Source organism: Neofelis nebulosa, chromosome 6 (genome assembly GCF_028018385.1).
Source record: "Neofelis nebulosa isolate mNeoNeb1 chromosome 6, mNeoNeb1.pri, whole genome shotgun sequence".
In the NCBI taxonomy this organism is placed as follows: Eukaryota; Metazoa; Chordata; class Mammalia; order Carnivora; family Felidae; genus Neofelis; species Neofelis nebulosa.
In genome coordinates, this window is record NC_080787.1 from 36,370,739 (window position 1) to 36,381,845 (window position 11,107).

The following is an 11,107-nucleotide window of genomic DNA, read 5'->3' on the forward strand; positions in this document are numbered from 1 at the left end:
CTCATTCTCGCTGCTAATTTGGGCTAATTTCCCCTGGGGTTCCTTCCTTGGCCCCAGCCTCCCTCTCAAAGCCAGCAACCTCCCTCCCCTCAACTGAGAAGGCCACAGGGAGAAGAGTTAGAAGCTGAGTCAGGGATTGGCCAGGGGCCTCACTCTAAGGCCCCCCGGCCCCAAGGGGTTTGTCAGATGAAGACCAGCAAGCCACTTCTACGCCTCAGTTTCCCTAGCCATCTGGAAGAAGGGCTTGTGTTTGGATCAGGAAGTTTTCCTAGCGATGGGGTCCCTGCATCAAGGCCAAGCAGGGTCTCGGAGCCACCCGTCCCCCACTTGTAGTTCCCCCCACACAGGAATTACTGACTGTTCCGGTTCTGGGGAAAGGAGAGGAGCGAAGAGGGTACAGCACCCAAGGGTCCAGCCTCAATTCCTGGGCTTCTCTGGCAAGCGCCCTCTGGATCCTCACCTCACACCTGTCCCCTCATCAAAATGCTCCCTCACCCATTAGCTCCTCAGAGGCCAAGAACACAACTATTAATTCTCACTCTGCAGGTGAACCGATAGCCCGGAGGCATCACATAGCTCTCCCAAAGTCACACAGCAAGATGGGTCAGGACTCAAAGCCAGCACCAGTCATACTGGGAGACCTGGGGAAGCCTGCAAGAAATCTTCCTAATAACCACCCTCACCCATGAAGCTAGGATCCAGTGACTGAACACTGGGGGTCAGTGCTCGGAGGAAGGCTTAAGAGTGAAAGCTGTTAAAATGCGGGGAGGGGACGGCGACACCTGTACGGACCTGTCATCCTCACCTACACCTTCATGTGGGTGAATTTAACAGCTCGCTTTCCTGGAGGGCCATGTGGGCACTAGCTGCTGATGCCAGGACTGGGCAATTCAGAAAAGAGAAACTGGAGAAGGCTTCAAGAGCGCCCACAGTCCTGCCATCCCCTAGAGGTTCTCAATTTCAAAATCTCTAAAATGGAAGGCTTGGGGCGCCTGGGTGGCTCAGTCGTTAAGTGTCCGACTTTGGCCCAGGTCACGATCTCACGGTTTGTGAGCTCAAGCCCCACGTCAGGCTCTGTGCTGACACCCTGGAGCCTGGAGCCTGCTTCGGATTCTGTGTCTCCTTCTCTCTCTGCCCCTCCCCAACTTGTGCTCTGTCTCTCTATGTCTCTCAAAAAATAAATAAGTGTAAAAAAAATTTTTTTTAATAAAATAAAATAAAATAAAATGGAAGGCTTGGAGTAGGATGCAGTCTAGTGGCCATACTGCCCCTGCAGGCCACTCTCAGTTGTGACAATGATAGGAAGGAGTCACCTCCGGGCCTGCATCCATCCCCTGGGTGGGACAGCCCGCACAATGAAACACTGTCCTGTCCAAGTGCTCTGATGCCCACGGAGAGATAACTTCAAATGACATCATACTGCCAAGTGCCAGGCGCTACACTAAGGGCCTCGCTTACGTTTTCTCAGGTGACGCTCACGCCTCCGGGAGCTGGGCGTGACGGACACAGACGAGGAAGCCGAGGCTCCGAACCTCAGATAGTGGTCCACAGCCCAGGCACACAGCGCCGCGCAGGCCCCTGCCTCCAACCCCCCACCACGCCAGCCCAGAGGGGCTCTCGGGCCCTGCCCAGTCTCACAGCCTACAAGTTCAGGCTTGGTTTGCCTGAATTCAAAGTGGAAGGATTTTTGGCATCGTGACAGGCTGTGTGCCGAGGCCGCAGCAGGGCAGATTCAGGCTGGGAAACCAATGAACAGCAGCTTCTGATGGTCAGGCCCTGCTCAGGCTTCCAGATTCTTCGTGAGGGCTCAACACCGGCTTCTCCTTGAAGCCCCAGCCCCTCCAGACTGAGTGATGTGCATACACAGGCACATGTACACACACACACACACACACACACACACACACACACACACACACACACCGGAAACCACAGACAGACACACATACACGATGGGGAAGGGCAGAGGCTGCATGGAGGAAGGAGCCCTCAGCAAGGAGAAAAACAAATACTTGCAGGGTTAGAATCAAGACCCCAAGGCCCCAGGCCCTGCCCCAGGCTGGCCAGACTGCCCTCCGGCTTCCCTCCACCAGCACTGGGCCCAGCCCCTGCCTAGTGGGCCCCTCTCCACCCCTCAGCCCTGCCAGGTCTGCCTTTTCTGAACATTTCCAAAGAGCTGGGCAAACCACCGCCTCTTTTAGCCTCCCCTCCTTCCTTTGATCCTGTAACAGGAACAAGGGAAAAGTAAAAATACTCTGAGAGTGAAAGGAGCCACCAAGAGCAGAGGCTGGGGGTAGGGCGGGGGGGAAGCGAGGCGTCCTTCCATACCTCACAGGGCGGCTCCATCTTGGGGAAGGGGGGCCACATCAGGGGAGGCTTGGAGTCCTCCGACCACACCCCGAATTCTAAAAGAGCCAGGAAAGCTCATACCTTGGATATTTTGGGGGGGAGGGGATCTATCACTCCCCAAATGAAGTCACCAAGAAGGCAGCAGGTCTATGCCAGTGTGCCCACCCACTCCCAGTGGGGCCTCTTATTCTATCCTTCCCCACCTCTCTCTGCCAACCCCTGTATTCCCTTCCCCTCTGCCCCCTGCCAGATCTCTGGCCCCAGGCAGGCAGGGAGGGATGAGGAGTGGAGGGAAGAACACGCGGTCATCTCTGCACACAACAGTTCACTGGCCAACCGCATTTTTCGGAACATTCTCTTCAGGGAAAGGGGATGTGAGGAGAGCCGGGGAGTAGCTGCAGTGGACCCTTCCCCACCCCCCAACCCAGCCACCCCACCATCTGAGGGCCTCTCTGCTATCTGTGGGCCTGCAGGGAGAAACTCCACCAACCTGCCTCAGTGACCCCTTCCAAGTCCTAACAAGCAGGACCCCATGCTTCCTCACGTCTAACCTAAATCCTTCCTCCCACAACCAGGGCCTAAGCCAAGAAGAACCACAAACCACGGAACAATGACCAGATCCAAAGAGACGCACCGTGATTTACTCTGATTTACTTTTCACGAAGCTGCTTTTTATTCTCCCAAAACTAAGGAAATAGAATTCTCCCAAACACCAAAGTAAAGGGCAGAGTCAGAGGGACTGATCCTGCACTTTGCTTGGGCGGGGGGGGGGGGGGGGGGGGGGGGAGACCCAGGCCCCCTGTCCTCTGCCTTCCTTTGAGCCATGCCTCCAGAGCTACTGGCAGCCCCTTCCCCTCAGCCTTTCCATGGTCCCTCCAGCACGTTTTTTTTTTATCTCTATTCACCTTTGCCTCAGAGGGGCCCAGCCCAGCCCAGGTGCTCAGAAAAGCTGGGGCATTGGGAATGGATGAGTATCTCACATTTCCACAGGAGGGTCTAGCAGCTCTGGTCCCCAGCCGGAAAAGGTGAGGGGGAACCGGAGGCCTCCCTGCTCCTTCCTGTACCACCCCGTGCCCACAGGAGCCCATGAGGACCCGAGACGCCGGACGGCAAGCCACCTCTGCAGCCACCTCTCTCCTATCCCCCTTGGGACCCCGCACTGGCCACACAGAGGTGTGCTTTGCTGGATGGTCTCCTCCCATATGGACAAGGCTTAGACCCAAGGAGCAGGTAATAGGAAGCTGCACCCCCCTTCCTCCCCCCCCCCCAATTGCACCAGCAACAGGCCCCGTGGTTTGATATCCGCCCGTGTGACTCCCAGTCTGTGGGGAAAGGTGGATGGTCAATGAGCTCCCTCAAACCCCCGCAGCCCAACCCTCTCCCCACAGGGACCACAACTGGAGGGGATCGTGTTGTATTCGTCTTGACATCTCTGCACCCCAGCCTGGCACAGTGGAAGTTTGTGAAAGTGAATGAATGATGTGATGGGAGTGAATGATTCTGGGCTCTTCCCACCCCCTCTCCCGGGTCATCAATTTCAATATTAATAGAAACAGCAGTGCTTCTCCTAGATACTCCCTGAGCCAGGCCGCATTCTAAGAGCAAGGAAGAGGGCACAGTGGGCGTCTGGGCCCCCTGCCCCCTTCCTTCCATGTCCCCCAGCAGTTCCAGCCCACCAGCCTGCATCAGGAACCCTCCCAAGTACAGAAACCCCAGATCTCACTCCACAGGCCATCCCTTCCCTGTTCCACCAAAACAGCAAGGGCCAGATTCAGAAGTGACTGGAGACAATGGAGAAATATATGTGGAAGGTAAGAAGAAAAGGAAGGAAGACAGGATGGAAGAGGAAGCATTTCCTTAGCTTAATGCCGACAGAAACTAAGGAGGAGAAAACTTCAAATCCATTGCCCATGCTTCCCCCACTCTATGATTCCCTCCCTGTGACTCTCACCCTTCAGGTATCAACGGAGACCCTTCCTCCTCCAGGAAGCCTGCCCTGATTAGCCAAGTTCCTGTTTCTTCCTTCTTCCACATTAACACCTCTCTCTCTCTCTGTTGCTATTTGGCAATGATGAGCCTGGAAGATTTTAAGGGCCTGCATGGACGACCACCCTCATCTCTGTATCCCCTGTGCCTAGCCCTAGGCTCAGAACACAGGAAATTCTCAATAAACAAGACACAGCCGGGTCCCTGCCCAGAGCCAGCAGGCAGCCCAGGGTAGAGGGGCTGCAGTGGACGCAGAGTAGGACTCAGACCTTGCACTGAATTCTTATAACCCCCTTGTGTGGTCAGGCATAGAATACAATCTGTCGTGCCATGACCCCTCAGTTATTCAACATCACGTTCAGATATGTGCTGAGCACCTACTCAGGTGCTGAGCACCTGCTCTGGGCTCTGGGGAAACTCCTGGGAGTGACAGACACCAGCACCTGCCCTGGGGAGCCAACATCCCACGGGGCGTGGGGGGCGGTGGCACAGGAAAGATGATACACGTACTACACGAAAATGTGTGGCACTTCAGGGAATCAAGGGGTTGTGAGGAAAACTAAGACAGGTAAGGGGGGAGGTTAAGACCCAGGGGCTTTTTCAGAAAAAGAGAGTCAAGGAAGGCTTCTCTGAGAAGGTGGCACACGAGCAGAAACTCAAAAACAGTAAAGGTGTCAGCCATTTCCAGGAGAAAATTGCCCCAGGCAAAGAGCAGGGAGCCAGCGAGTGCAAAGGCCCTGAACCTGTGTTTAGCACTCATTGTTCAAGGAACTGCAAGGAAGCCAGCTTACCTGGACGGCAATGGGAAGGGGCAGAGGCAGGAGAGGAGGTCAGAGAGGGCACTGAATATAAGATCAAGCAAAACCCATGGGGATGGAGAAATGGGGGCCCACTGAAGGGTTGTGAGCCCAGTGATAGGCAAGGATTCATGACAAGAGAAACCTGAGGCTCAAAAGGCAGCCGCCTGCCAAGGCCACAGCAGCTCACATCATTTGGAGGGCAAAGCCAGGCTATCTCATCAGACCTTCGTCCCACCGGCTCAGCCCAGGAAATGCCCAACCCTGACCTTCCTCCTCTCCCAGAACCAGAGCCCAAATCTCCTCCACCCACCAGATCCCACTTCCATGCAGCCCCCTAGGCCTCTCCTTCCTGCCCCAACTTGCCCCACCCCCACCTACCACCACCCTCCCCAGGCTTCTGGCACAATCCAAGTGGGCAAGTGTCTTTGTTTGCAGCTGTTGCTATTGTGGGTTTCATGGCTAATGCGGTTTCTTCCTCTCTCCTCCTCCTTCCTGTCCCCCCTCCTTAAATCAGAGCTCCCCCCCACCCCACTCCAGCACTGCCCTGGAAGGCTGGGTCCCATTGGCTTAGCAAGTCAAAGCCCAAACTCTACAGTCTTGCACAGCCATGAACCACGGCTGTGGGCGAGACTTCCATCCCTAGGCCACACTGAGGCCGGGCACAGAGAAGGGGCAGTGACACCCACGAAGTAATCACTCACTAGAAACAAGAAACCAAGTCAACTCCCCAGTCTTTATTTCTATATGCAAAATCTAAAACTCACCCTGTAGCAATGACAGTGTTTTTACTAGAAGTCACAGCCCCAACCAGCAAACAGGTCCGGGGGTTAGTTTCTGTCTCCCCAAGAAGCAGAGGGGCGAAAGGGCTAAGCTTAGGCGACAGCGCAGGACCCAACCTCCTGGTCCCCATTCGGGTGGCCCAGCCTGGGACCAGCACCTGCCTGGGTTCTCCCAGGACTCCCAGCAACACAGCCAATGGGCAGCCAGTGCTTTTCTCCAGAACAGGGAGGCCTAACTAGACTCCACAGCCAGCTCGTCAGCGTGGCTCAGCCCAGAATGGCATGGGTTGTCATTATGGGCTGGCATTTCCCAATTACCGCAGATAATATCTACCTTAATTGAATGGGGTCCAGATAATGTCATTATGCACCGCGTTCCCCAATTTATTTAATATACGTGTGTACACATATATTTATGCCTCACTGCTGCCACGAGATTGCTAAACGGTGAGGTTAATAATAAAACATTTCGTAGGGAGTCATCAGCTTTAATTTAGGGGGTGATTTTTACTATCCTTGTGGTGCTCGTTTTTCCAAGGAGCCAAGAGAAACATGGACAGGACGGTAGAGGCTCTCTCAGGCCTCCAGGCTAGGAGGCGGGGTGGGCAGGGCTGTGGGGTAGGCCCATCTTTTCCGAGCCAGTTCTGCTGATACCCCTCCCTCTCAGAAGCAGGCTGGGGCGGGGGCGGGGGAGCAGGGAGGACCTGAGGCAGAAGTCAGAAGTCCAGGAGCTTGACTCCAGGACTGGCGGGGGAGGGGGAATGGTGGGGGGGGAGAAGGAAGGAAGCTTGTCTAGAATGCAGAGTTATGAGACTCCGATTGGGCCCAGAGGCAGCGGGGGGTGGGGGGGGGGTGGAGGGGGTGGGGACACTGGGAGAGAGGCAGGGCAGAGAGGACGGACGGAGGCCGGAGACAGTGCACAGCCAAGAAAGAAACAGAGTTCCCAAGAGCCAGGGAAAAGGCAGCCTGCACTCTGCAAGGGCCAAAGGCAGTGAAATCTCTAAATTAATTTTTGATAGTCCCCTGCTAACTAGGGCAGAGTTGACACGAAAACAAGCCCTTCTTGCTCTCCCCAGGAGCCAGCACCAGGCTGGGTGGGACCAACAGAAAGCTGGCGTCCTTGGCTCCAGGCTGCCCACCAAGGGAAGCCCCTCGGCCTCCTCCTCCCTCAGGTGGGCCTGGACAGCCAGCAGCTCTTATGCCAGCCCCAGTGAGCAGAGCCAGAGTCCAGATGCCAGCTCCCCCCCCCCCCACACACACACACACCTTCCCCGGGCAGCAAAGGCAGCTTCCACTCTGCAGAAGTGAGATAACCTTCCAGCCAGCAGCCAGCGGGCCCATCTGCCCAGGCTGCCAGCGGGGCCTGCCCACCGCAAAGTTAGGTTCTCGGCCGAGCAGGGGAGGACAGCAGGGTGGGCAGATGTCGTGGGGTGGGTGGTAATTAGGGGCTGCCGGCTCCACACTCATCTAGGGGAGAGGATGCATCTAAGGCTGTAATTATAAAGCTCAGAAACCCGTGGGTCCTGGTCCCATCCTTTCCTGCCAGCTGTCCCCCTGCAGCACGGTGGGTTCGGGTGTGGCCAAGCATCCTGGAAGCTGGGCTGGGGACCCTTCAGAGATTTTCTGGCCTGGGCCCATCCCCAACCCTGCCTGCCAGGGTAGCTCGCTCGCTCGCTCGCTCGCTCCCTCGTCCCTGTGCTCTCACCTACCTCAGGATGCCTGCCTGCCGCTGTGCGAGGCGCTCCTCCTGGGGACGTCACGCCTCCAACAGAATGAAGCCGCCCAGACGCAGGGTGGGGGAGGAGGGATAAGGGAGGAAGACAGGAGCGGCCTACGCTAGGCCACTGAGGCCGAGAAAGCAGCTCGACTCCTGACGTGCTCCCGCCTCGCCTCCTCCCCCTCAGCCTGCTCGGGACCTGTTCTCGGTGCCATGCTGTGTGCCCCACCCACCCCCCCTGCCATCCCAGACATCTCTCTCCGGAGAATCACCACCAGTAGAGCATTCTTTGGGATTAAGCACGGCCAACTCCCTCTCTGGGCCTCTCTTAAATGCAAATGTCTCAGGGAGGGGTAGCCCTTGGCAGTGACTACATCTCAGAGGGTTATAACTTTCTGGTCTTTTTGTCTCTGAGAGGTTGAAGGTGTTGACAGGTGGGGGAAAGTTTATGGCTAAAAGACAAAAAGTTGGAGGAAGGTGAAAACAGTGGTCACTTAATTCATTTGTGGGCAGGCATGCCCATCCAAGCTAAGCAGAGGCTTGGGGGCACCAACCCAGACCAAGAGCCCCCCACTCCTAGCCAAGGACAGGACTCTGACTCAAGGCTAGAGAGGCCCTCCCAGAAGTGGTCCTCTGGGGGCACCAGGGAGGGAGACCAGGGCTCTGACCCCCACTCTCCCCTGCAGACAGGCCCTCTTCAGGGGCCCTCACCACTGGCCCCCAGAGCCTGCCCAGGAAAGGTGACCACACCCAGGAGCTTCTGTAGGAATTCTCTCTGCTACCTCAGGAAAGGTCACCAGGAAAGACCTCCCGGGGATCCTCACCTCTTCGTTGAAGTTCTCTCCCACCCAGGCCCTGAGGCCTCTGGGGCGCTCAGGACACAGACCCAGAGCCTGCGGCCCAGCTTTCCACGTGGATCTCAGGGGGGACAGTGGGGCAGACCCAGCACACATCCTGGGGGAGTGGGGAGATGGGAATTAGAACATCCTTCATTTCCACCATGAGCTGGCCCCAGGGATGTGAGGCTGAGGACCAGGCTGTGGAAAGGGGGTGTCCAGTATGGAGACTTAGAACACTGGCCGCCCTGCCTGCCCTGAGCCCCCACTGTCACCCCAGAATAGGGGACTACGATGGGAACACACACACACACAGTACTCCCACCCCCCACCCCGCCATCACGGAGAGCTTTCTGACAGATGACAAAGGGTCAGAAAGACTAACCACCGCTCTAACAGACACGTGGATTCGGACCCCCCACTAGGCAAGCCCAGCCCAGTCCCGCAAAGCAGCTTTACCCGCACCCATGGGCAGGGATGGCGCTGAGAGGGGGTAAAGAGGCAAGGAGCCTCCTCTAAAAAGGACCTTAAGTCTAAAGGCAGGGGTGTCACTCGTGGCCTGGGGGCAGGGGGCGCTCGCACGTTCGGGCCTCAGGACTCCCTGCCGCCGCTACCGCCGCCCCATTTCAGCACAAACAGCCTCAGACCGCCCCTGTGCGGGGGCGCCACTCTCAGTCCGGGCCTCCACCTCCCAGCCCCGCCCCCGCGCGGGGAGGGGGCGCTTCCAGTTCCTGGGCGCCGGGGAAGCCCGACCCGGGAGGGGACCCCCCCTAACACACACACACACACACACACACACACACACACACGGCCTGGCCACCCGCCCCCGCCGGGGGTTCACCGGGGTCTCGGAGAGGGTCGGTGGGGAGTATCCGAGGAGAACCTGACCCTGAGGTCCCGGGGCCGCGGGGAGACCCCAGACCCTGGAGCGCCGTCCCAACCCGCCGCGGCCGCGAGCAAGCGGGGACTCGGCCGGTGGCGAAGGTGGCACCGGGGCGGCCAGGGGAGCGGGACGCGGTGCACGGGAAAGGAGCCGAGGCGCGCGAGGCTGGCGCTGCCCTCCCGCCGGGAGACGGCGGGGAAGAGGTGCAAATAACGCCCCGCGCCCCCGCCTGCCCTGCCCCTCCGCAGAGGGGGCGCGCTAATGCCGCCGCCCCCACCTGAGAGCTGGCACGACCCCCCCCCCAATCCGGTAGAACCTGACAGAACACCCCTACACGGAGACACTTTCCCCCAGGCCCGCAAAAAAGCCGCTGCCCCATTCCCTCCCTCGGGGGCCTTCGGGGAGACCCTCCAGCCTCGGTCCCGCGCCCTCTCGCCCTGAGGGCTCAGATCCCCCGGCCCTCCTCCGGGCAGCCCTGAGCGCGGGAGCTCGTCAGAGGCCACCTCCCCGAGCCCCGATGTCCCCGCCGCAGCCCGCGCCCCAGAGGCCGGAGGGCACGGTCCCCTCTGCCGGTTTCCCGCGGGCCACAACTCACCGCGCGCGGGCGAGGTCTGAGCCGCGGCGAGGGGTCGGTTGCGCTCCCGCCTGCCCCGGGGGCGCAGAGAGGCGGCGGCGGCGGCTTGCTGCTCGCGCTGCCCAGAGCCGGGGCCGCGGCGGACGGCGCTGACGCTGCGGACCGAGCCGGGCGCGGAGCCGCCCGGAGTCCCGGACGCGGCGGGGATGAGCTGGCGGCTGCCCGGCCGGAGCCGCCTCCAAGCGCGCTGCGTTCTGCTGCCGCTCCGGCGAGAGCGAGCGAGCGAGCGAGCTAGGGAGCCGCGGCCAGCCCTGCTCCGGCTCCGCGGAGCCCGGCGTCCGAGCCGAAGGGAGCGGGCGAGGCGGCTCCGGGGAGCGGGGTGCAGCCGGGGGCTCCGGGAGGGGAAAGGAGTGGAGCGGGAGCCGACTGGCGAGCGCAGCCGGCCGAGATGCGGGCGCCTGGCGGCGCCGCGGCAGCGGCAGCGGCGGCGGCAGCAGCAGCAGCAGGAAAAAATGAGAGCGAGCGAGAGAGCGCGCTGGAGAGCGAGCGAGAGACAGGGGGAGCGAGGAAGACGCTGAGAGGGGAGGCTGCGGGAGGGGGCGGGAGCGCCCGGGAGCACGAGGGGGCGAGGGGACCGCAGCCGCTCAGCCCCCGCGCCCACTGCCGCTGCCGCACTCGAGAAGGCGCGAGCCCAGCCCGGCAAGTTTGCGCTGCAAGTGCGGGCCAAGCGCGCGGCGCTTCCGCCGGCCTTTTAAAGAGAGAGCACCTGGGAGCCCACCTCCGACCCCGCACCTTCGCCGCGGGAAGGCCGGAGCTCTCCAAGCGCCCCTCCACCCCGCCACACCCGCCCCGCGGTCTTTCCCCGCTCCCACCACGCCCCACCGGCGCCCTCTCCCGGAAGCCCCCTTCCTTGCCCCCTCCCCCCACCCTGCGGGTGTCAGCTCAGCCACCCCAGGACGTGGCGGGCGGGGCCCTCCTGACTCCAAAGATCGAGGGGCAGGCAACACAGCCTCCGACACACACCCTGAGAAGTACAGCAAAGCACTGCGATGCGAAGGGGTTGCGCTTCTCCCCACCCCCGTGCGTCACTAGAACCCCCACCCGCAGGGCCTCTTCTCACACATCCGCATGCACGTGGCGTGTGCCCCCATGTGGCATGTTCATTTGCACGCCCCACCGCTCC

General features: G+C 60.0%; 1 protein-coding gene across 8 annotated transcripts in view; it reads right to left on the reverse strand.

Moving 5' to 3' along the window:
- Positions 1-10,127, reverse strand: part of GRM4 (glutamate metabotropic receptor 4) — a 151,442-nt gene extending 141,315 nt beyond the window's left edge. For 2 of the 8 annotated variants that reach the window (XM_058733615.1, XM_058733617.1), the window contains exons 1-2: positions 9,946-10,042; positions 8,456-8,585 (exon numbers count right to left, since the gene is read on the reverse strand). The gene's annotated coding sequence lies outside the window, so the exon portion shown is untranslated. Of the gene's footprint in view, positions 1-8,455; positions 8,586-9,945 lie in introns of all 8 variants that reach the window. The other 6 variants (XM_058733616.1, XM_058733614.1, XM_058733611.1 and 3 more) reach the window with 6 other exon arrangements.
- Between the last annotated feature and the right edge of the window lie 980 nt (positions 10,128-11,107).